Below are 22500 nucleotides of genomic sequence, written 5' to 3'. Positions count from 1 at the left end.
CAATATCAACTAAAATTGCTCAAAGCGCTTTACATAGAGTCCCTGACCAACAGCAACACGTAACATGAACGAGACATGACATGACGCCTGTTAGGCGATAATACAGGGGGCAGGGGAGGTGGGGGGGGGGGAGGTTCGGACTGAGACAACATTATCAACGGCCAGGTAGTCATTTTACACCTGATTTCGTTGAGAGAATGTGAGTAAAGGACTCACTATAGGCCTCGAACTCGGGACCTTTTGATTCGAAAGCAAGTGTCACATACCACAAGACGACATAGCCGCTCTGAGCGGCGCATAGTTGAGTCCTTGAAAAAGTGTCTTTACTCAACTCATATTCTCAAACCGTTCTCAGATGTAAAATGAGTATCTGGCGGTTAACAGCGTTGTGTATATGGGTGGGGGGAGGGGGGGGGGGGGGGGATAATATTATTTATTCTGTTTGAAAAATATATTTTTGTGGTCGGTGAGTATGAAGTTTCGGGTAAAAGTCTGAAAATAGATGGTCGGGAGAGAGTTAAGCATCTCATACATCGCGACGTATAATATTAACGTTTTGAGGCAATGAAACACAATTAAGTTTCGTCGTTTACAGGAAGAAAACAGCTGATGGTTGATTTTGCCTTGTAAACATTTGCACCAAAATTAATGCAAACACATTTAGTCATCATAAAAATTCGCACAGGGCGTGGTTTGTCAATAACATTGTCGGTTTGAATAATGTGTGTCAAATACCAACGAGTTTCGGTTATAAAGTAGTAGGGAAACTGTGTCAACATTTAAAATTGATTGTTGACACGCGGCAAACTGACAATAAGTATAATAATATAGAATACCGACGATGTATGGCTCTTGAACTACTGGAATTTGGCATCGACGGAAACTATAGGTAATACCATTATTATTATTATTATTATTATTATTATATTATTATTATTATTATTATTATTATTATTATTATTATATTATTATTATTATTATTATTATTATTATTATTATTATTATTATTATTAATGTGACATCTATAATATGTAATAATGATAACAATAATAATGATAATAATAATAATAATAATAATAATAATAATAATAATAATTATTATTATTATTATTATTATTATTATTATTATTATTATTATTATTATTATTATATTATAATAATAATAATAATAATAATAATAATAATAATAATAATAATAATAATAATAATAATAATAATAATAATTATTATTATTATTATTATTATTATTATTATTATTATTATTATTATTATTATTATAACAATAACAATAATGTTAGTAATAATAATAATAATAATAATAATAATAATAATAATAATAATAATAATGATGATGATAATAATAATAATGATGATAATAATAATAATAATAATAATAATAATAATAATAATAATAATAATAATAACAACAATAATAATAATAATAATAATAATAATAATAAAATTAATAAAAATAATAATAATAATAATAATAATAATAATAATAATAATAATAATAATATAATAATAATAATAATAATAATAATAATAATAATAATAATAATAATAATAATAATAATTGTTGCTTTTGTTATCAATACTTTGGACTGTTATTCATTTATTTACTTAAGGTATTTATTTATTATTTATTTTTAAATAATTTATTTACTTATTTGCGTCTGTTACTGTTAAGTACCTGACTGGCTTCGTATAAAATAAACATTACATCAAGAAAACAAAGAGAGTTGCTTACGATTGATTAATCCGTACAAAAAAAAAAGCTAACTGCATGGCAGGAATTGGGTCGCTGGATCAGATGTAAATTAATCACCTTAATTTTATATAATTATGACTCAAGGCAGCTGCCATCGTTGCTATAACCTCATTATTTTGTGTGATCGTTACTTCTATTATTCGATTCGAGAGTTTGCGGGTGAGATAGTGTGTCAGTGCCGCTGTGCGGGGTTTCTAGTATCCCGGTGGTCTTTTTTTTTTATCGTTTCATTTTTCTTCTTTCTATTTTTACACCGAGAGTTAGTCGCTTGTGATTTACTTATCGATGCTGTGCGTTTAGTTTTTTTAAAAAAGACGATGACATCCGCCAGCCGGAAATAACGCGTACCAACACGCACAACAATGTTTAACCTTAAATAAACGTTGATTGTCTGATTAACACAATTTAGTGAGAACTAACCATTATAATGGCTGGCTAAAAACAAAAACGAAAAGCTGAGTGACGTCAATTTCGTTCTATCTATCGTCGTTTAAAATCGGTTTAAGGGCAGTGAGAAACAGATGTTAAAAGTTAAAATGGTAAGAAAAATTAAATGTTAATCTTTCCCAGTTGACGAAACTGTGTTTATTCATCTCAATAAAAATTATTAATGTAGTCAAATTCTTTTTTTCTGACTTGTCCATTGATGCTATGTGTTTAGGTAAAATACTCACAACATCCGCCAGCCAAATTAAACACTCCAACACCCACAAAATTGTTTTTTATAACCTTTTATAGTCTGATTTATATAAATTGTTGAAAACTAATCACTAAAGGGCTGTCTGAAAATGATCACAAAGAGCTGGGTGACGTCATCTTCGTTCCCTCTATAAGTTCAATTTTCAGCTCATAAATCATATTGATATAAAACAGTTTTAAGACGAGTGGTCATATTTTGTGTGTGAGTGTGAGTGTGTGTGTGTGTGTGTGTGTTTGTGTGTGTGTGTGTTTTGTGTTTTGTGTGAGTTAAATTCAAGAACTAGGTCACGAGAGCCCGTGAGTGTGAGTGGCTGGATAGTGGTAGCAGAGTGAGGATATAATTTATAAGGACGATGTGTGCGATACAGTGGTGGGGGTGGGTGGAGGCCAGGGTTGAGAAGAGGGTGAAGTGTGTGTTTTAGTTAGCGGTGGGGGGGGGGGGGGGGTGAGCGAATGGAGGATGAAAGGGGGGGAAATCAATATTATGGCCTCGCCATGATCTCTTTAGATAGCATAACATTATGTTGGATTTCATCTAAATGAAGGCAACTGAGATTTGGTTTGTAGTTGTTGTAGGCCAATTTGGGAAATGCCAATAGATTTATATGGCTTTTTAAATGTCATAATATAACATAGACTTCTACTATCTATCTACGCTTTTTGTTTTGTGTGTCATTGTTTTAATGAGTTTTGTTTTGTTTCCTTTTGTGTTTCCTTTAAGGATTAATGGGTCAAAAGCAGTTACAAATGTTGTGTATTGTTGTTGATGTTGTTCTTTTTTGTTGTTGTTTATTCATGTTTGTTGTTGTGATGTTGTTGTTGTTGTTGACTAAGATGACGATGATAATGACGATGATGATCAAGATGATGACGATGATGATGATGATGATGCTGCTGATGATGATGATGATGATGATGATGATGATGATGATGATGATGATGATGATGATGATGATGATGATGATGAGACGACGATGATGATGATGATGATGATGATGATGATGATGATGATGATGATGATGATGATGATGATGATGATGAGATTGATGCTGATGATGATGACGGAGAGAGGAGTCTTATGGTGATGGTCATGATGATGATCATCATCATGGTATATGATGATGGCGATTTTTTTTGGTTTTGTTTGGACAATAATTATTAGTTTATTTTAGCAATGGAGAATTCCAAATGCATATTCTATACATTATTAGATTGAGTGGTAAACATGTAAGCGCATATTATATGTTCATGTATGTGCGTGTTTGTGAGTGTGTTTGTGCATGTCTGTTGGTGAGCGTATTTGTATCATGTGTGTTTGTGTCGAGGTGGAAAAAAAAAGAGCTATTGTGATGGAAGTGAAAAAAACTCAAAAAGAAAGAGTGAGATAATGTTAATAAGCAATAAGTAAATTGATGAGAGATCGTATGAACAAAAAAAATGAGCTTTTAAATAACGCAATATCCACTAAACATGCTCAAAGCGCTTTACAAAGTTGTCCATGACCAACAGCAACAAGTAACACAAAGAACGAGACATGACGCCTGTAAGGTGATAATACAATTAATGTGATTCCAACAGAGACAACGCTGTTAATGGGCATGTACTCATTTTAGACCTGAGTTCAGTGAGAGAATGTGAGTAAAGTGTCTTTTCCAAGAATTCAACTATGCGCCAGAACCTTCCGATCCGAAAGCGAGTCCATACCACAAGACCACATAGTCGCACAACAAAATAGATGAGAGAGAGAGAGAGAGAGAGAGAGAGAGAGAGAGAGAGAGAGAGAGAGAGAGAGGAGAGAGAGAGAAGTAATGTAATAAATTAATCTTTAAGACGACACTGTGATTCATATTAGGAACCTTTGTGAAATCAATGCAAAGTTTAGGAATATTTTATAATAGAAAGATATATTGAAAAAAATTAGTCCCATTTATTATTACGAAGAACGCCTGTCATAAATGGATTTAAGAGAATTTGAGCGCCTTGGCAAAATAAATGAACAAATTGAAGGAATTATTCACACAAGGAAAAAGACCAGGAAAAATAATAAGATCTGACAGTCGCAGAATGAATCATGAAAATTTGATGACAAGAGAAAAGAAAAAAGAAAAGAGCTGCCAAGAAGGTTACGCTTGGTTGAATTTTCTATATTCGTGGTCAATGGACTGTGACGTCTGGCGATTCACACATTTCCGTTAACTGCTTGTTGTTAATGCCGCAGTTTTCCCTTTTGGTCGTTGTAAGTACGTTACGCCAATTTTTCGTTTTTATGACAAAAGATAGTGCATTTCATTTTTAAAAGAAAACTTATAGAACTAATTAAGTGAAACCAAAAAAGAAAACAACAAAAAAAAAAAACCCCAAAAAACTATGGATTTTACCAAATTTATTACAAAAGTTTTACAGAATGGAATAGAGAGAAGAAATCGAGCGTTTATTGAGCGTTTATATAGAGCAATAACCACTAAACTTGCTCAAAGCGCTTTACAAGGAGTCCATAACAAACATCAACACTTAACATGTAGAACAATACATGACGCCTGTTAAGCGATATTACAATTTTTTTCGGACAGAGACAACGCTGTCAACGGCCAGGTGCTCATTTTACACCTGAGTACGGTGAAAAAATGTGAACAAAGAGTCTTTTCCAAGGACTCAACTATGCGTCGAGCGAGACTCGAACCCAGGCCCTTCCGATCCGAAAGCGAGTGTCATACCACTAGACCACATAGCCGCAAAATGTCCTCTCTGACCGGATAAGAAGTAGCCAAAGCTTGAAACAAGAGCTTTAAATGATCTAAAGTGTATTCAAAGCGCTGTTAAACACCTATAAACAAACAATCTATCGATACTTTCTTTGAATGTAGGTAAAATAGACACATGTTCTGCCCTCCAGTTCGATCATACCACAGTCCATAACTAGATGCAAACTTTAATAATATTTATAGTCTGATGGACTTTTCACCCAACTGGCAGTCTGAAAACAATAACAAAAGAATCAATGGACGACAACTTCATTCGTTCTTTAACTCTCTCCTTACCAGCCATTTTCAGGATTTTCCCCAAAACGTCACACCCAAATCACACAAAAATATGTTTTTACCACTCAAGCAGTCAAAGGTCTTTCGATACATAAAACATGCTCTACAACACGCTGTTCATTTTCTTTAAATTTAAGGACGTTACAAGAGAAATTTGAATAAGAAAAATGTCGGTTGTATCGTACCGAATGTGACGATTTTCCTATAGTTGGTAAGGAGAGGGTTAAATTGATCTACCAAGATAAAAAACAATTTTAGATGAAATTCCCTTTATTTTTCCCATAGGAGAAAGTTGTCTCTAGAGTGTAGTTCAAGGGAAGACTGGGATAACACAGGGGTCAGCCGCAATGCAGCGCCGCAAACTGTGTTAGGGCGAGATAGGTGACTTGCTCAAGGCCGCAGAGCGCAGCGGGTGTTCGAACTCGGTACCTTTTGGGTACGAAGCAAAGACCCTATCGCTGAGCCACGCAGGCCTTTGAAGATGGAGCCTTCTATTTATAATCTCAAGTTTATGATAGCTTTAACCAGTTGGCTGTCACTGTCACGTTAATCTATGTGTTTATGAGGAAAAATTTTTCCAGCCAAATTAGAAGAAAAAAAAGTTTTTTTGTCATTGTACATAATTGTATTGACTTGAGAGCTAAACAATCAAGGAGATCTAAAACTCTCGTCAGATTTAATGTTAAATATTTTCCACTTAATTTGAGAATAATCAAATACATTGTTTGTTATCTTATTTTTATTTGTTTAGGATAATATCGAGCAGGCATAGACAATAACGGTACTATTAACCAGTTAATTGCCGAACTCGGGAATAACTCGTTTTCAAAATTTGGCCAGAAAACTCGTCGTTCAAATATCAGTCGATATAAATGACCCTCATCTTGGTAAAACCTCTCAAACCTGGTACTTAAGGAAGACCTCGCGAAGTCCCAGGTTTGAGAGTTTTTGCGAAGATGAGGATGATTTAAATCGCAGAGGACGAGTATTCTGGCCAAATTTTTAAATACGAGTCCGGCTGTTAACTGGTTAAATACCACTTGTTTTGGTGCTCTGGGTTGAGTTGTCAAAATAAACTTATAGATTCAATGAAAGAATGAAAAGGGCAATTATAAAAGGTTATTATTATTATTCTGTAAGTCTTTATTTATAATTATATTGGCTTGAGAGTTACGCGATTATGGGGCTTTAAAACTCTATTATTTTATTTGATATGTTTCAGACATAGAACATGATAATAATAAGATCATATGTTTGGATGTCTTGGGTTGGGTTGTTAAAATGAAATTAATTCATTCTATGAAAGAAATAAGGATATTCAAAAAAAAAGGAAAAGGGTTATTTTCATGTGATTTTTTTATTCCTACTTATATTGACTTGAGAATTACGAGATCATAGGGCTCGATCTGAGAGGGATGAACTTTTATGTTTGTTTTATTGGATAATATGGTGCAGATATAGACAATAACGGTAATATGTATCACCTGTTTGAATGCTTTGGGTTGGGTTGTCAAAATAAAATTAATTCATTCAATCAATATATATGTGACGAGCGATTTTCTTTCACTGCGTGTTTCTTTATCATTCGTCAGCGTCTCGGTTCAAAACCACTTCAAACCTAGTGGACGAGACATATATATTTGCCAAGGCAGATTAACACCTCAAGTAAGATAATCAAAACATGGACAGCCTTTCTCCAATAAAGCTCCAAATCTTTCTAACGGAAATTCTGGTCGTTAGGTGGGAAACATTTCCATTGTATAACGGAACATTCACTTTCAGCTTAAGGCTTATTTACCTGTTCAAATTGTCTGCCCATTGTATTCATGCCACCTGCTAATTACCTTTTCCAAACAAGTCGCCATCGTGCATATGCCCTGAGGTCCTTGTCTCGTTCAAGAGTCGCTTAATTGCAATTACTGTTCTTGTCTCTCCGGCAATTCTCCGTTATTCTTTCTTACCAAAGCATCTGGATATCATTGGCTATCTAAAACAGGAAGATTCTTCGGATTGGCTATTCCCATAATTCAGACGCTCTTTTCCATTTCATAAAACCAAATTCATCTAGGAATCTTATCACACACACGCTAAGAAGCCCACGAGAAAAGAGCTATCTCTCCAATTTCAAACTTGTAAAAGTTTGTCTATCTCGGCTGAAGGTAAAATGAATTATTGGTTAACATTCAAAGTTGAACGAGATATTACTGTGAATTCAATTTAATCTATTATTAATATTATAGTTTGTGTATATATTTTAATTGTGCTATTCCATGGATGTTCGTAAGTTGGAATACCTGTACAAAACTATATCTATATGTATCTTATTCTATAGTTAACAGTTGTTTATGATCAATGTTATTATTTCATTTATATTCAATATGCATATTGCTTGAATGTCTGTACCCCACCGCCAATCGCCGGCCACACATCATAACCTCAATTATAATTAATAAAAATAAATAAAGAAATACCAGGGACACAACCCTGTTAAATTCTCATCATGTAAGATAGCTCGACTGTCAGTTGATGTTTAAACAATATACTAACTCCCATTATCATGAAGTTACTGCTTCTCCTTGCCTTTGTCGGCAAATAAAGGCTATTATGATGTGTCGCTCAAGGACGATTCGGTGGCGAAAGACAAACCCGATTGGCTCTAAGACCTTGTTGTTTTAACTCTTAAATTGAAGGTCCTTGTCCTGATCCTGATTCCTGGCCATTTTCCTGGTCCTTTTCCGTGTCGTTGGAGCACCCAGTTGTGCCGAATCCCTGCATCCCAGTCCTTGAACAGCGGTAAACCCCTGATGTCAGCCTAACTACAACACACTGTTGTGATGTCCAGAAAACTCTGCAAAGCAGGCGCCAACCCTGGAACTAGCTGATACATTTGCCTCAGTCAAGCAAGCCGACGGGATAAAGATAAGCCAAACGGGCTTATACCATTTTCAAATGTATTTTCCACGGACACATATGATTATATCAAAGCAAACAAATAAATATATAATAGATTAGATCCACTCAATTAGAGCTATTCTTCCTGATATCAAATAAATACTTATTCTTCTATCTTTTCCTGTAACAATCTAATTAAACTTTATGTATAGAATTGTTATTAGTGCATTGGGCGTTACTATTGTCTTGACTCACTTGTTATTAATACACTTAAGTTATAAGGGACCCTAAGGCAATTCTTGATCTCCCCTAGATTAAACCTGAGCCGTTTGTGATATAGGTTGAGTGGTGCAGCTGGTAACGAGAGCCATAGCGCGCGTACTAGTTCGAATCCAGACCATTGAGCTATCGGTTGGACTCGATCCCACAACAATAACACCAACCCGTCACAATATATATATATAAATATATATATATATAATATATATATATATATATATATATATATATATATATATATATATATATATATATAAACATTTGAAATTAAGATAGTTTAACTTCTTCAACGTTGTTATCGAGCGTTGCTCTCATCAGGAAGTGGAAGTGAAAGTAGATTGTTGTGTTTTCGTGTTTTTATAGATTCGTGTTTATGGAGGTTCGTAATTACATAAAAGGTGTTTGTTTCTATGTCTGCATGAGGAAGTTAGTTCGTTTCTTCTGTTGAGTGTTGCTATGTTCGGTTTAGTGATGATGAAGAATTTTTCTTCCAAGCAGAGGTTGCAAATCTTAGAAGAGGGGGAGTACGACTGTGCTCTGGAGATGATTTTCCATGTGATGCTGTGTTGTATGTTTTTTTCTTTGAGGTTCCAAATGTGTTCGCTTAGTGTAGTGGAATGTCGTTTGTGTATGTTTCTGAAGGAAGATGTATGCAGGTTGTATCTGGTTTTGAATGGACACTCGGTGAGGCCAATGTATGTTTCTTGTTTTGGTGTGTCTGGTCGTGTTACTGTGGCTTGATAAATTACGTTTTGAGTCAGGCAATTGCCGTTTAGTGGGCATGTTGTCTGGGTCCTACAGTTGCATTTTTTCACTAGGTTGTTGCTGGGCTGATCTGACTGTGATAGTTTTCGGTTATTGTTGGATGAAATAATGTTTTGTATGTTTGGCATGCAGGTGTATCCTATTTTGATGGTGTTTTTGTTCATGATTGGGTGTAGAACGTGACCGAGAGGGAAGCATTCTTGTAGTAGATTGAAGAATTTGTTACCGATAGAAGTTGTCACATTCTTGCTGTAGGGTGGGTTGAACCATGTTATGTGTCGTTTTCTTTGTCGTTTTTTTGTTGGGGTGGTAATGGTCTCTTCCTCATATTCTAGTTTGTAGTTACACACCACTGAAGTTATCAACTGGTACAGAAACACAGAAAACAAACAACGACAAAACGCAATCATCTTTGACATCTGTAATTTCTACCCCTCAATCACCAAAACCCTACTCCTCAAAGCACTACAGTTCGCAAAAACCTTCGACAACATCACCGAAGAAGAAATACATATTATCCTGCACTCGAAGAATACATCACTTTACAATAATGGAACAGCATGGACAAAAAAATCAACAAACTTTGATGTCACCATGGGGAGCTACGATGGAGCAGAAACATGCGAGCTCGTCGGACTATATCTACTTTCTCAAATGCAAAATCTCGATATAAACATCGGACTATACAGGGACGACGGACTCGCATTGTGCAATAAAACACCGAGACAGACAGAATTAATAAAGAAAAAATATGCAAAATCTTCCAGGACAACAATCTGAAAATTACAATCGAAGCCAACAAAAAAACATTCGACTTCCTGGACATAACCATCAACCTAAACGACGGCACCTATCAACCATTTTCAAAACCCAACAACATCCCATTGTACGTTCATAGACACAGCAATCATCCGCCATCTATAATAAAAAACATCCCCGAGAGCATTAACAAACGACTATCTAACAACTCTACAAACAACAACATATTCAACGATGCAATCCCACCGTACACAAACGCACTACAAAAAAGTGGATATAACTACAAACTAGAATATGAGGAAGAGACCATTACCACCCCAACAAAAAAACGACAAAGAAAACGACACATAACATGGTTCAACCCACCCTACAGCAAGAATGTGACAACTTCTATCGGTAACAAATTCTTCAATCTACTACAAAAATGCTTCCCTCTCGGTCACGTTCTACACCCAATCATGAACAAAAACACCATCAAAATAGGATACACCTGCATGCCAAACATACAAAACATTATTTCATCCAACAATAACCGAAAACTATCACAGTCAGATCAGCCCAGCAACAACCTAGTGAAAAAATGCAACTGTAGGACCCAGACAACATGCCCACTAAACGGCAATTGCCTGACTCAAAACGTAATTTATCAAGCCACAGTAACACGACCAGACACACCAAAACAAGAAACATACATTGGCCTCACCGAGTGTCCATTCAAAACCAGATACAACCTGCATACATCTTCCTTCAGAAACATACACAAACGACATTCCACTACACTAAGCGAACACATTTGGAACCTCAAAGAAAAAAACATACAACACAGCATCACATGGAAAATCATCTCCAGAGCACAGTCGTACTCCCCCTCTTCTAAGATTTGCAACCTCTGCTTGGAAGAAAAATTCTTCATCATCACTAAACCGAACATAGCAACACTCAACAGAAGAAACGAACTAACTTCCTCATGCAGACATAGAAACAAACACCTTTTATGTAATTACGAACCTCCATAAACACGAATCTATAAAAACACGAAAACACAACAATCTACTTTCACTTCCACTTCCTGATGAGAGCAACGCTCGATAACAACGTTGTAGAAGTCAAACTATCTTAATTTCAAATGTTTATAAATAGCTCCTTTTATTCTAAAGTTGAGCACTATTATTTCATGGTTTTTGTTTTATAATTTATATATATATATATATATATATATATATATATATATATATATATATATATATATATATATATATATACATATATATATATATATATATATATATATATATATATATATATATATATATATATATATATATATCGTGTTTACAAGGCAAATGTACAAATAGAGAACGCAATTTCGGTATAAGGAATCCAAATGCGGCAAAGGGAATTCAATTTAGGCGTGCAATTTTATTGGTTATTTGTTCATATGAGTAGAGCACTATTAATAGACACAAATAATCAATAGCGGAATTCAAATGATGTTACGTATTTTCCATTTAATCTGAGAGGTATGAGATATAATATTATTTGATGTGGTACAAAGACATAGGCAATAATGATAATAAGATTACCTGTTAGAATTCTCTGGGTAGAGATATGAAAATAGAATAAGTTCACTCAATGAAAAAAAATAGTGAAGGGATATGTTTGTGAGATGCCTAATAACAAAGTACATTATACTCTTATATAGCGCTATATCCTGAAACGTAATAGAACTATATATATATATATATATATATATATATATATATATATATATATATATATATATATGTACTAAACACACTCATAACGTGCAAAGACCAACGGCAGTCACACACACACACACTCACACACACACATACACACACACTCACTATACCTGTTTTACAAACTAGAATAAAAGTGATATTCGACAAATGAAAACTAAAAGTAAAAGTAAAACAATTTCTTAACTAATCAAGAGGAAAACTTCTATGATAGATATGATTGGATAGGTCTTCAGATTTTTCTTAAAATTCACCACCCACTCACGCACTCACTCACTCAATCCTCTCCGGGCCTGCTGGCACTTGATGTGATGCAAAGGATTCACCTTGTCCTGATTGTTGCTATTCCACGACGGTAATTATTTATCTGCTTGTTCACATGTTGCATTTATATAGCGCAATACCACAAAAATTGATCAAAATGGTCTACAAAGGATCCTGAGTCAACATCAACTATTTACGTGTAGGACGTCTGTTTAGCGATATTACATCTTTTTTTTTCTTCAGACAGTCAACGCTGTTAACGGCCAGGTACTCATTTTACACCTGAGTACGGCGAGAGGATGTGAGTAAAGAGCCTTTCCAAGGACTCCCTAGAGTGGGACTCGAACCCAAGACCTTCCAATCCGAAGGTGAATGTCACACAAGACCACAGAGCATCATAGCATTTTATACAAATCTTTTTTTATATCTAGGGAAACAAAATCAGACGGTTTTGTGACTTGACACAAACGTTAAGGTTACAATACAATGGGGCAGAGAAGAACACGCTGCTTTGTTTATGAAAGTTGTAAACATACCCACGTGTCAAGCTGAACAAAATGACCAAGTAGTTAAATATCTCAAAAGCTGTGAAGTGTGGGCCGCTTTGAGCACATTTTGCAAAATGACCGATGACCTCGAGCACATGTGAAGATAATTTAGATCATCCCCATTGATGTGGGACGAAATGATTTTGGGTGCTGATTTTCCATTTGTAAATGGGGGCCGGCTTTATCGGGTTTTCGTCCAACCCGAGTCATCGATCACATGATTTGTTGCTGTCCAGCGATTGAATATTTCTAAAATGAATATAAACACACTGATTGATTATATAAACATTTTTAGCATAACTATGTGGGTCGGATTGAACAAAATGACCTATAAATGAAATGAAATTGACGTCACTCAGCTCTTTGTTATTGTTTTTTTTTTAAGCCAACCGTTTTTATGAATAGTTCTGATTAAATTATATCAATCAGACTATAAACCAGGTTACACATAGTTTTGTGTATTGGTATGTTTTATCCGGCTAGCGGATGTTGTGAGTATTTTCCCTAAATGCGTAGCAACAAGTAGACGGTCCCCCTTTTTAGCCTATAATATTGCGATATTTCATAATATTCAATATGTCATCAAGAATATAATATAATATCTTAATATATTGTTCTCATCCACTTGATCCCATATCATTCATGATTATCATAGAACATGATTTAATATTAAATTTAAATCGTGCTCTACTGTATCATGATAACAACAGATAATAGGTAAAATACTCAAAATATCCGCCAGCTTGATAGTTCGCACCAATACACACACAAAAAAAAATATGTGTATTCTTGAACGGTAATAGTCTGACTGAATCCAGTGAGAACGTATCGCGAAATGGCTGTCTATAATAAATAAATAATAACAGCGAGCTGCGTGACGACGTCAATGTAATTTCTTCTGTAGTGAAGTATTACATATATCCAGACATTGTGGATATTCTGTATTATAATAAATTCAACCCAAGACCGATATTTTCGGCTATAAATTCAATTTTCAACATCTAAGCCATCCCAGCATAATACCGTTATCGGGCGATTAGTCACACGTATCAGATTTAAGTCATGAGTACGGCCTGCTGAGGGAATGAATGACACACTGTGAAATGCAATGAGCATGGTAAACTTTTGGAAATCCGCTTTACAAATATTCTTATTTATTTTCCTATATTTTTATTAACAGAAAATAAAGATTGTATGAATGTCTTTTCTGTTCTCTATTTTTTTAGCGTCCCAGTACAATTTTTACACCACAGGCGAGTTGAACAAATAATAGATATTGTGATGGAAAAAAAAAGAAGGGGTCAATAATTTGAGGAGACCCTAAGTTAATCATATTCTGTGTAATTCACGACATGTATCAAAGCCCTGTCTGAAATTAATATTCAAATTCCAGTCCTTTGTTCACTCAATGTTTGGTGACAGTCAATGTTTACAATACGTGTCCATTGGACTCAAGCTCCAGATTAAAATAGAGATTTGTCAGTTTTGTGTTGAAATGTTACAATATATATTATGGTTGAAATGTGATTTGATGAAATTGAATTGATAAAATGAAAACCAACCCAAGAAGAAAGAAAAATACAACAACAACAACAACAACAACAAAAACACACAAAAAAAAAACACAAAAAATCACAGACACTTAAACAGACAACAAAAAAAAAAACAACCTAAATTGATAAGCCTTAGAATAACAAAAAAAAAAAAATAAAAAAACAAAAAAAAAAACAAACAAACAAAAACAAAAAAACTTAAGCCAAACCAAACCCACATAATACCGTCCCGAGGCGTCACATCACATATATAGCTACTCAACGTCCTATCTTACCTACTATTATATTTTTCATTCAACTATCATTTTCATACACCTGGCAGACATTGTGAGGCCAATTGAAAAAAAAGTCTTAGTACAGTCTATTCGAGAAGACACTAAACTGGGTCCAATGATTTCCCTGTAATTCACGACACGTATCAAAGTCCTGTGTGAAATCTGTATTCAAGCCATCGGGGTAATGTTAACTCAATGTTTGGTGACAGTCAATGTTTACAGAACGTGACCATTTGACTCAATCTGGACATTATTATCATTGACCCGATTACTGTCGTGTCGTATTCCGAAAAAAATTGTTTTGTTTTTGTAATATGGCCAGAAAACTCTTCCTTCAAATTATCCATCGATTAAAATGACCCTCATTCTCTCAAAAAGTCTCAAACCTGGGACCGACGTCTCCGTCTCAGATTTGAGAGGTTTTTGTATGATGGGGGTCATTTTAATCGATCGATATTTAATGGACATATTTTTCTAACCTAAATTGAAAAAAAATTGTTTTGGTTTTTTTTTTGGGTTTTTTTTTTTCAGAGCATGGCAAACTATAACTCTGTTGATGCCGCCGCTGCTACTCATGTAATGTTGTAGAGAACATTTTGTAACGACAGAGCCGAAGTATGTCTAACATTTATATAGAAAATCATGACCTATTTAGTATTTGGATGATTATTCAAAATAACGTGACTTTCCACTCTGATTTGGACGCTGAAAATGGATTTTATAGATAATATGCGCTTGAATAAGAAGCTCACAACATTGCCATCCGGAGTTATAACGGACCACCACATAAAACATGTGTAACCAGGCACTTTTATAGTCTGGATGATACAGTTTAATGGTAATTAACCATAAACGTGGATGGCAAAAAACAATACCAACGACCAGAGTGTCGTCAACTTCATTCATAGCCGAAATTATCAGAAGTGGATTGATGTTTCTTAAAAACTTATTAAATATATATATATATATATATATATATATATATATATATATATATATATATATATATATATATATATTCTTTGTATGTTTGTGTGAGTGTGTGTGTGTGTGTTTGTGTGTGTATATATGTGTGTGTGTGTGTGTGTGTGTGTGTGAAATATTGACAGTTATGCTCAGTCTTTCTGAGACAGTCAATATATGATATAAAGAATTAAAAGACGAAGCTATTATATTATCCACCTTTTATTACAATCACACATTACAGCCTATTAGAGGACGCAGAACGTCAGAATTTGAGCAATATCATCCTTGATACAATAACACTCGAAAAAGAGAAGATGTGTTTTCTTTATGTGTTAATACCAGGCAAACATATTATTAAGACCAACTCGTGATTATCATGAGTGAGCATTGTTTCTCTGTTATCTCTCTCTCTTTTTCTCTCTCTCTCTCTCTCTCTCTCTCTCTCTCTCTCTCTCTCTCTCTCTCTCTCTCTCTATCTATCTATCTCTCTCTCTATCTCTATCTATCTATCTATCTATCTATCTATCTATCTATCTCTCTCTCTTTCTCTCTCTCCCCCCCCCTCTCTCTCTCTATCTATCTATCTATCTCTCTCTATCTATCTATCTATCTATCTATCTATCTATCTATCTATCTATCTATCTATCTATCTATCTATCTATCTATCTATCTATCTCTTTCTCTCTCTCTCTCTCTCTCTCTCTCTCTCTCTCTCTCTCTCCCTCTCTCTCTCTCTCTCTATCTATCTATCTCTCTCTCTCTCTCTCTATATATATATATATATATATATATATATATATATATATGATATATATGTATATATATATATATATATATATATATATATATATATATATATATATTCAACTATCTATCTATCTCACATACATGCACGCATAGTAACACACACACACACACACACACACACACACATACATACGATGAATTCAATTATTATGTACGTACATTATCCACTCAACTAGAAATGTAGTTTTCCATATGGTTTGACCTTTTCCAGAAGGTACAATGGAAGCTATAATGTAACATGCGTAACAATTACAGCGTATCTGCCGCACTCTGGAAAATATACCTATTCCAAATTTTGGCCAGACAACTCGTCCTTCAAATATCGACCGATTAAAATGACCCTCATCTTGATAAAAACCTTCCAACTTAGTATTTTGAGAAGTCCCAGGTTTGATAATATTTGCCAAGATGAGTGTCATTTAAATCGATCGATATTTGAGAAATAAGTTTCATGGCCAAAATCTTAAATAATTGTTTGTACAGAAAACTGCAGTTTTGTGAGCGGACAGAATGTGTAGTGTGGAGAGAACATGTATTAAGAAGGAGCTTTAAAGGTTTCTAATATACTATAATATACTATAATATAATACAATATAATATAATATAATATAATATAATATAATATAATATAATATAATATAACATAACATAATATAATATACCAGTTAAGGGTTAAATAGACCAATTGGCCTTTAAACACCTTGTAACGATACATCAAATCGATATGTTAACAAATATGAATCGGAAGATATACCATAACTTGAGTATTTTAATACAGCGCAATAGCCATTAAATGTGCTGAAAGCGCTTTACAAGGAGGGTCCCCAGCCAAGAATAACACTTAACATATAAATGTGTAGGTCGAGACATAAAGCCTGTCATGCCATACTATTACAAATATTTTTTTTTATTATGAATAAGATACTCATTAAAAACCTGAGCACGGTCAAAGAATATGAATAAATATCCTTTTTCTATGGACTCCACTGACGGCATATCTAATAAATGCACAACACAAACAACTCACCCAACCCATATGACGTCAAAATGCCAGTCTTTGGCCACAAAAGAAAACAAATCGTGAGTTGTATTCAATTGTTCAACCAATGGGACCACTTGAGCACTACTTACGACAACTCACTAGAGGCTACACAAACCTAAAAAATGACGTCAAACTGCCAGTCCTTGAGGGTTCCAGTGTTAACTTATAGATAGTTCGAAGATGACGTCACACAGGTCTTTGTTATTGTATTTTGCCATCCGCGTTTATGAGTAATGCTCACTGAACTGTATTAACCTGACTATAAACATTCATGGATACACATAGTTTTGTGTGTTGGTCCGTTATACTTCCGGATGGCAATGTTATGAGCTTCTTAGCCAAGCGCATACTATCTATATCTGTGATGGAAGATCTCGCTACTTTTGTTTTGGTTTACGATACAGATATATATTACAATATGCATTTTATATCCAAGACCAAGAAGCACAAAATCAATAAAAACTAAAAGTGATACTAAGCCGCTAGAAGGCGGGGACTGTTAAACAAAAATAAACAAAAATTAATAGAACAGTTTAAAAAAAAAAAAAAAAAAGAACACGGAACCTTTCGGGCTCAGAACGTAACCATCGTAAACTTAGAGCCTGACACTGACCAAAATATGACGTCAAAATGCCAATCTTGGCCACAAAAGAAAACTAGTCGTGAGTTGTATTCAATAGTTCAACCAATGGGACCACTTGTTTCCATGAGCACTATTAACGACATCTCACTTGGCGGTGTGCAAAAAAAAAAACAACAAATAATGATGTCAAAATGCCAGTCTTTTTGGGTTTCAGTGTCAGGCTATAACTTAACGATGGCTACGCTCAGAACTCCTTTTCAGCCAACAACAAAAACATTTTTTTGTTGTTGGCCGAGGAAGGTTTGTAAACCCGAAATTATTTTTTGGTTGTTGACTTAAGCATGGTTTTGAGCCCGAAACGTTGTGTTTTTGGTAATCTAATTTTGTCCTCTTCTTTTTCTTTTTTTGATGCTGTTATTAGTCATTTATTGTTAGATTACTTTTAATAATCAAAACCACACGTTCTATGATAACAATAATATAGCTGCAAGCTGTCGACCTAATACAAGTACGACATCCTCAAAATTGACAACATGCCGCTCACTGCCGCTGACATAATGCGATCGACGGCAACATCACCAATCGTATAACACAATAATGCTAGGTATAGGGTAAGTAGAGAAAAGTGACCAAGCCGTCCTTGACCTAAAACGACTCGGGGTGAGCTAAATATAGAGATGGTAGTATTATATAGGATGTATTATGTGCTGATATAATCCAAATGTACAGACTGACATATTGCGTTATATAAAAACTAGAAAAGTCATTTACATATTATTGTTATACGTTTTTAATGCGGTTGAATACAATATCATTATCACCACCGTCGTCATAATAATTTTTGTCATCATAAGAATCATTATTGATTTTTCTTTTATCATTGTCGTCGTCGTCGTCGTCATCATCATCATCATCATCATCATCATCATCATCATCATCATCATCATCATCATCATCAATAACATCATCAACAATAACATCGACCACACCATCGTCTACAGCTACTATATAAAACCCTCACAAACACCCCCCCCCCCCCACCCACACACACACACACACACACACACACACACACACACACTTTTCCACCCTCATTCTTCAATAAATCAGTATCTACAAAATATCTATAACATACTCCATTAAAAAAAAGAAAATATCATCATAAAAAATATCGCTGCCGCTCAACAATAAAAAAAAACAATTAAAGAACTCTCTCTTGTCCCGAAAATATTATCAAGTTTCACGTAATAAAATGCCTCTAAATTTATGTAAATTGTACCAGCAAAATTGTAGGTATAGTTTTATTAAAATTAAAAATGATATTCTATTATACAGTCCTCAAAAATAAATCTCGTAATTAATGTTCCGCCATAATAAAAATATTCGAAGGCCGAGATTTCTGGCCAAAATCTTAAATTCGCACTTTTGTTTGTTCTTGTTCTTGTTGTTTTTGTTTTTATTTTTTTTTCCATATTAATACACCCCTCTCCCCAAAATTATTGCCGTACTGAAAAAGAAAAAGCATAAAAAAATGTTGATTCGAAGACTCGTTCTTCAAATATCGATAAATTTAAATTACCATTAGCTTGTGAAAAATGTTCAATCCTGGGACTTCTCAAAGAAGTCATACAACTACTTAAAGGACGTACCCATGTTTGTGAGTTTGTGAGAATTTGAGGGTCTTTTGACCAATTAACTGTCTTACCAGAGTAATTTTATTGTTGTTGTTGTTGTTGTTGTTATTGTTGTTGTTGATGATGATGATGATGATGATGATGATGATGATGATGATGATGATGATGATGATGATGATGACAATGATAAAAATGATTCTTACAATGGCAAAGATTATTATGACGATGGTGGTGATGACATGTATTTATACTTTTGGCCAGAAAACTTGATCTTCAATTATGGATCGATTTAAATGACCCTCATCCTGGCAAAAGTTCTCAAACTTTTGACCTCGAGAGAACCGAGGTTTGAGAGTTTTTGCTAAGATAATAATAATAATAATAATAATAATAATAATAATAATAATAATAATAATAATAATAATAATAATGATAATAATAATAATAATAATAATAATAATAATAATAATAATAATAATAATAATAATAATAATAATAATGATAATAATAATAATAATAATAATAATAATAATAATAATAATAATAATAATAATAATAATAATAATAATAATAATAATAATAAATGACTTTATATAGCGTTTCAACCCGTTGTCACAGGCTCTAAGCGCTTTACAGTGATATACAACAAAACATATTACAGTAAGATAAGTATCGATGGAAACGTGATACGAATTCAATTTAACAACGATAAAACATGATAATAGTATTAGCAACTTATTTCGTAAAGACATAAAACTTTAAGCTGATGATGATGGTCATTTAAATCGATCGATATTTGAAGGACCGATTTCTGGTCATCCCCAAGGGGAAATTTGTCTTTAGGGTCTATTCCAAGGGAAGAATTGAATAACCCAGGCGTCAGCCGTAGTGCAGGGCCGCAAAGTAAGCTATGGCTATGTGACTTACTCAAGGCCACACAACTCGGCGGGTAGTCGAACTGGGTATCTTTTGCGTACGAAGATAAGATCGTACCGCTGAACCTCTGTATTTAACTGGTTAAATTGATCGATTTTTCATGAACGAGTTTTCTCGCCAAATATGCTAATTTCAGGGTACGACCGAGTATTATGCATTAACCATCCGAAATTGTAACGCTACACTCAAAACTACCTTGAGTAATAAGATACTACTGCATGATAATACTATAAAATTAATGATCAGTTAATGTCATCTCGTCAAGTTAACATTTCAACCATTTTATTATGAATTGATTGCCACTCATCATCGTCATTTTAATCATTATCCTGTTTGTAGCGTTCACTAATAAGGATAGACATTTATATCAACCCACGTGTGTTAATTCTCAGGTCTGAAAACCCAATTTGTTAAGGGCTCATTTTGCCCATTTAAGCAATGCTAAATAACGCCAATTATTGCGTTCAGTTATCAGACTTGTAAATAATCTGACATAAACCATGAACTTTTTTATATATAGCGCAATATCCACTAAACGTGCTCAAAGCGCTTTACAAAGGGTACGGCGAGAGAATGTGAGTAAAGACTCTTTTCCAAGGACTCAACCATGTGCCGAGCGAGGCTCGAACCCAAGACCTTCCAATCCCAAAACGAGTGTCATACCACAAGACCACATAGCCGCATAGATATATTTTTTTGACAATTTTATATTTCGCAGTTATAATATGTATACTCATTCTCCACAAAATGACATATTATGGAGCAGGCACTGGGATAAGAAAAATATCTGAAAAAAATTGTATGAAACAGTGCCAGACAAACAATAAAGAAAAATACATGAAATAAAAATCTTCCTAGACTGGTGATCGAACTTCAGATCTCCTGATTATTGGCCAGACGTGCTACCATTACACCACGGATGTTAAAAGGTAGTTGGAAATATTTTACTATATTCTTCACAAGTGTTTTGGCACTCTTTCATACAGAATTATTAAGATCAGATCTCTGTCATTCTCCACATCAGTGGTAGTATCGTATGTCCATTTGCAGTTATTTAGCCACTAATAGGGTTCAACAGTAGTGACGTCACTTCCCTCGTAATGACGGATAGTAACTGGTTCTAAACTATCCGAAGAATGGCGGACACCATTATCTACATCACTGCCTTTATGAAATACTTCTCCAAAGCGCATAATATAATATGTTTATCTAGAGGAGAAAAGTATTTTAAATCGGACCATGTTATGACTTTTATACATTCTGATTACATGACATGTGAAAAGGTTATATCCAGCATGAATAATAAAGAGTACCAATTTTCTTTGTTTAGAACCAAGCTGCTGGTTGCTGGGCGGACATGACATCGGACTATTGAATCCTATTGAAATTCTCATCCGTGAGCGACGTCCGAGCCAGTATGATATCTATTCCTTGAACGGTTCATTGTTGTTGAGATATGGCTCCTGGAATAAGACATTTGGTGTCAAAGTCCAGAGACCAGTTGTGGGTTACTCTTCGTTCCCCTGAGTGAGATATGCTTAAGCTCCTGCACATTGACAACTTGGTGATTCAATCTTATTTTCAGATCTCTTAACCCAATTCACTATGGGTTCATTGTTGTAATAGAAATCTAAAAAGAAAATGACGTAATATATTGTCAATTTACAACAATGTTAAACCAGGCCCCATAATTGCATTCGGATTCCAGACCTGCACATATGTAAACGTCCATCGCAGGGTTTTCACCACAATAAATCACATACCCTCCAACCATTATTCCGATTTTTACTATAAATTTGATTTTCAAAATTAGAATCGTACAGAGCTCCGAAATTCAGTTATTCGGGGGTGACCTTTTTTCTTTGTTCCAGAAGCTGACCAAAATTTTTAAAAATAATCACAGAGCAACTTTTAATAAAATGAGTAACA

General features: G+C 34.2%; 1 long non-coding RNA gene across 1 annotated transcript; it reads left to right on the top strand.

Annotated features, from left to right (window-relative positions):
- The first annotated feature begins 7059 nt into the window (after positions 1–7059).
- Positions 7060–8519, top strand: LOC144965652 (uncharacterized). Its single transcript, XR_013644079.1, has 2 exons — positions 7060–7667; positions 8199–8519. It is a non-coding gene; the product is annotated as an uncharacterized LOC144965652 (long non-coding RNA).
- The last annotated feature ends 13981 nt before the right edge of the window (positions 8520–22500 follow it).

Source organism: Berghia stephanieae, chromosome 2, assembly GCF_034508935.2.
Source record: "Berghia stephanieae isolate SIO BIC M18660-M18661 chromosome 2, UCSD_Bste_1.3, whole genome shotgun sequence".
Lineage (NCBI taxonomy): Eukaryota > Metazoa > Mollusca > Gastropoda > Nudibranchia > Aeolidiidae > Berghia > Berghia stephanieae.
This window is presented reverse-complemented; position numbering and strand designations above follow the sequence as displayed.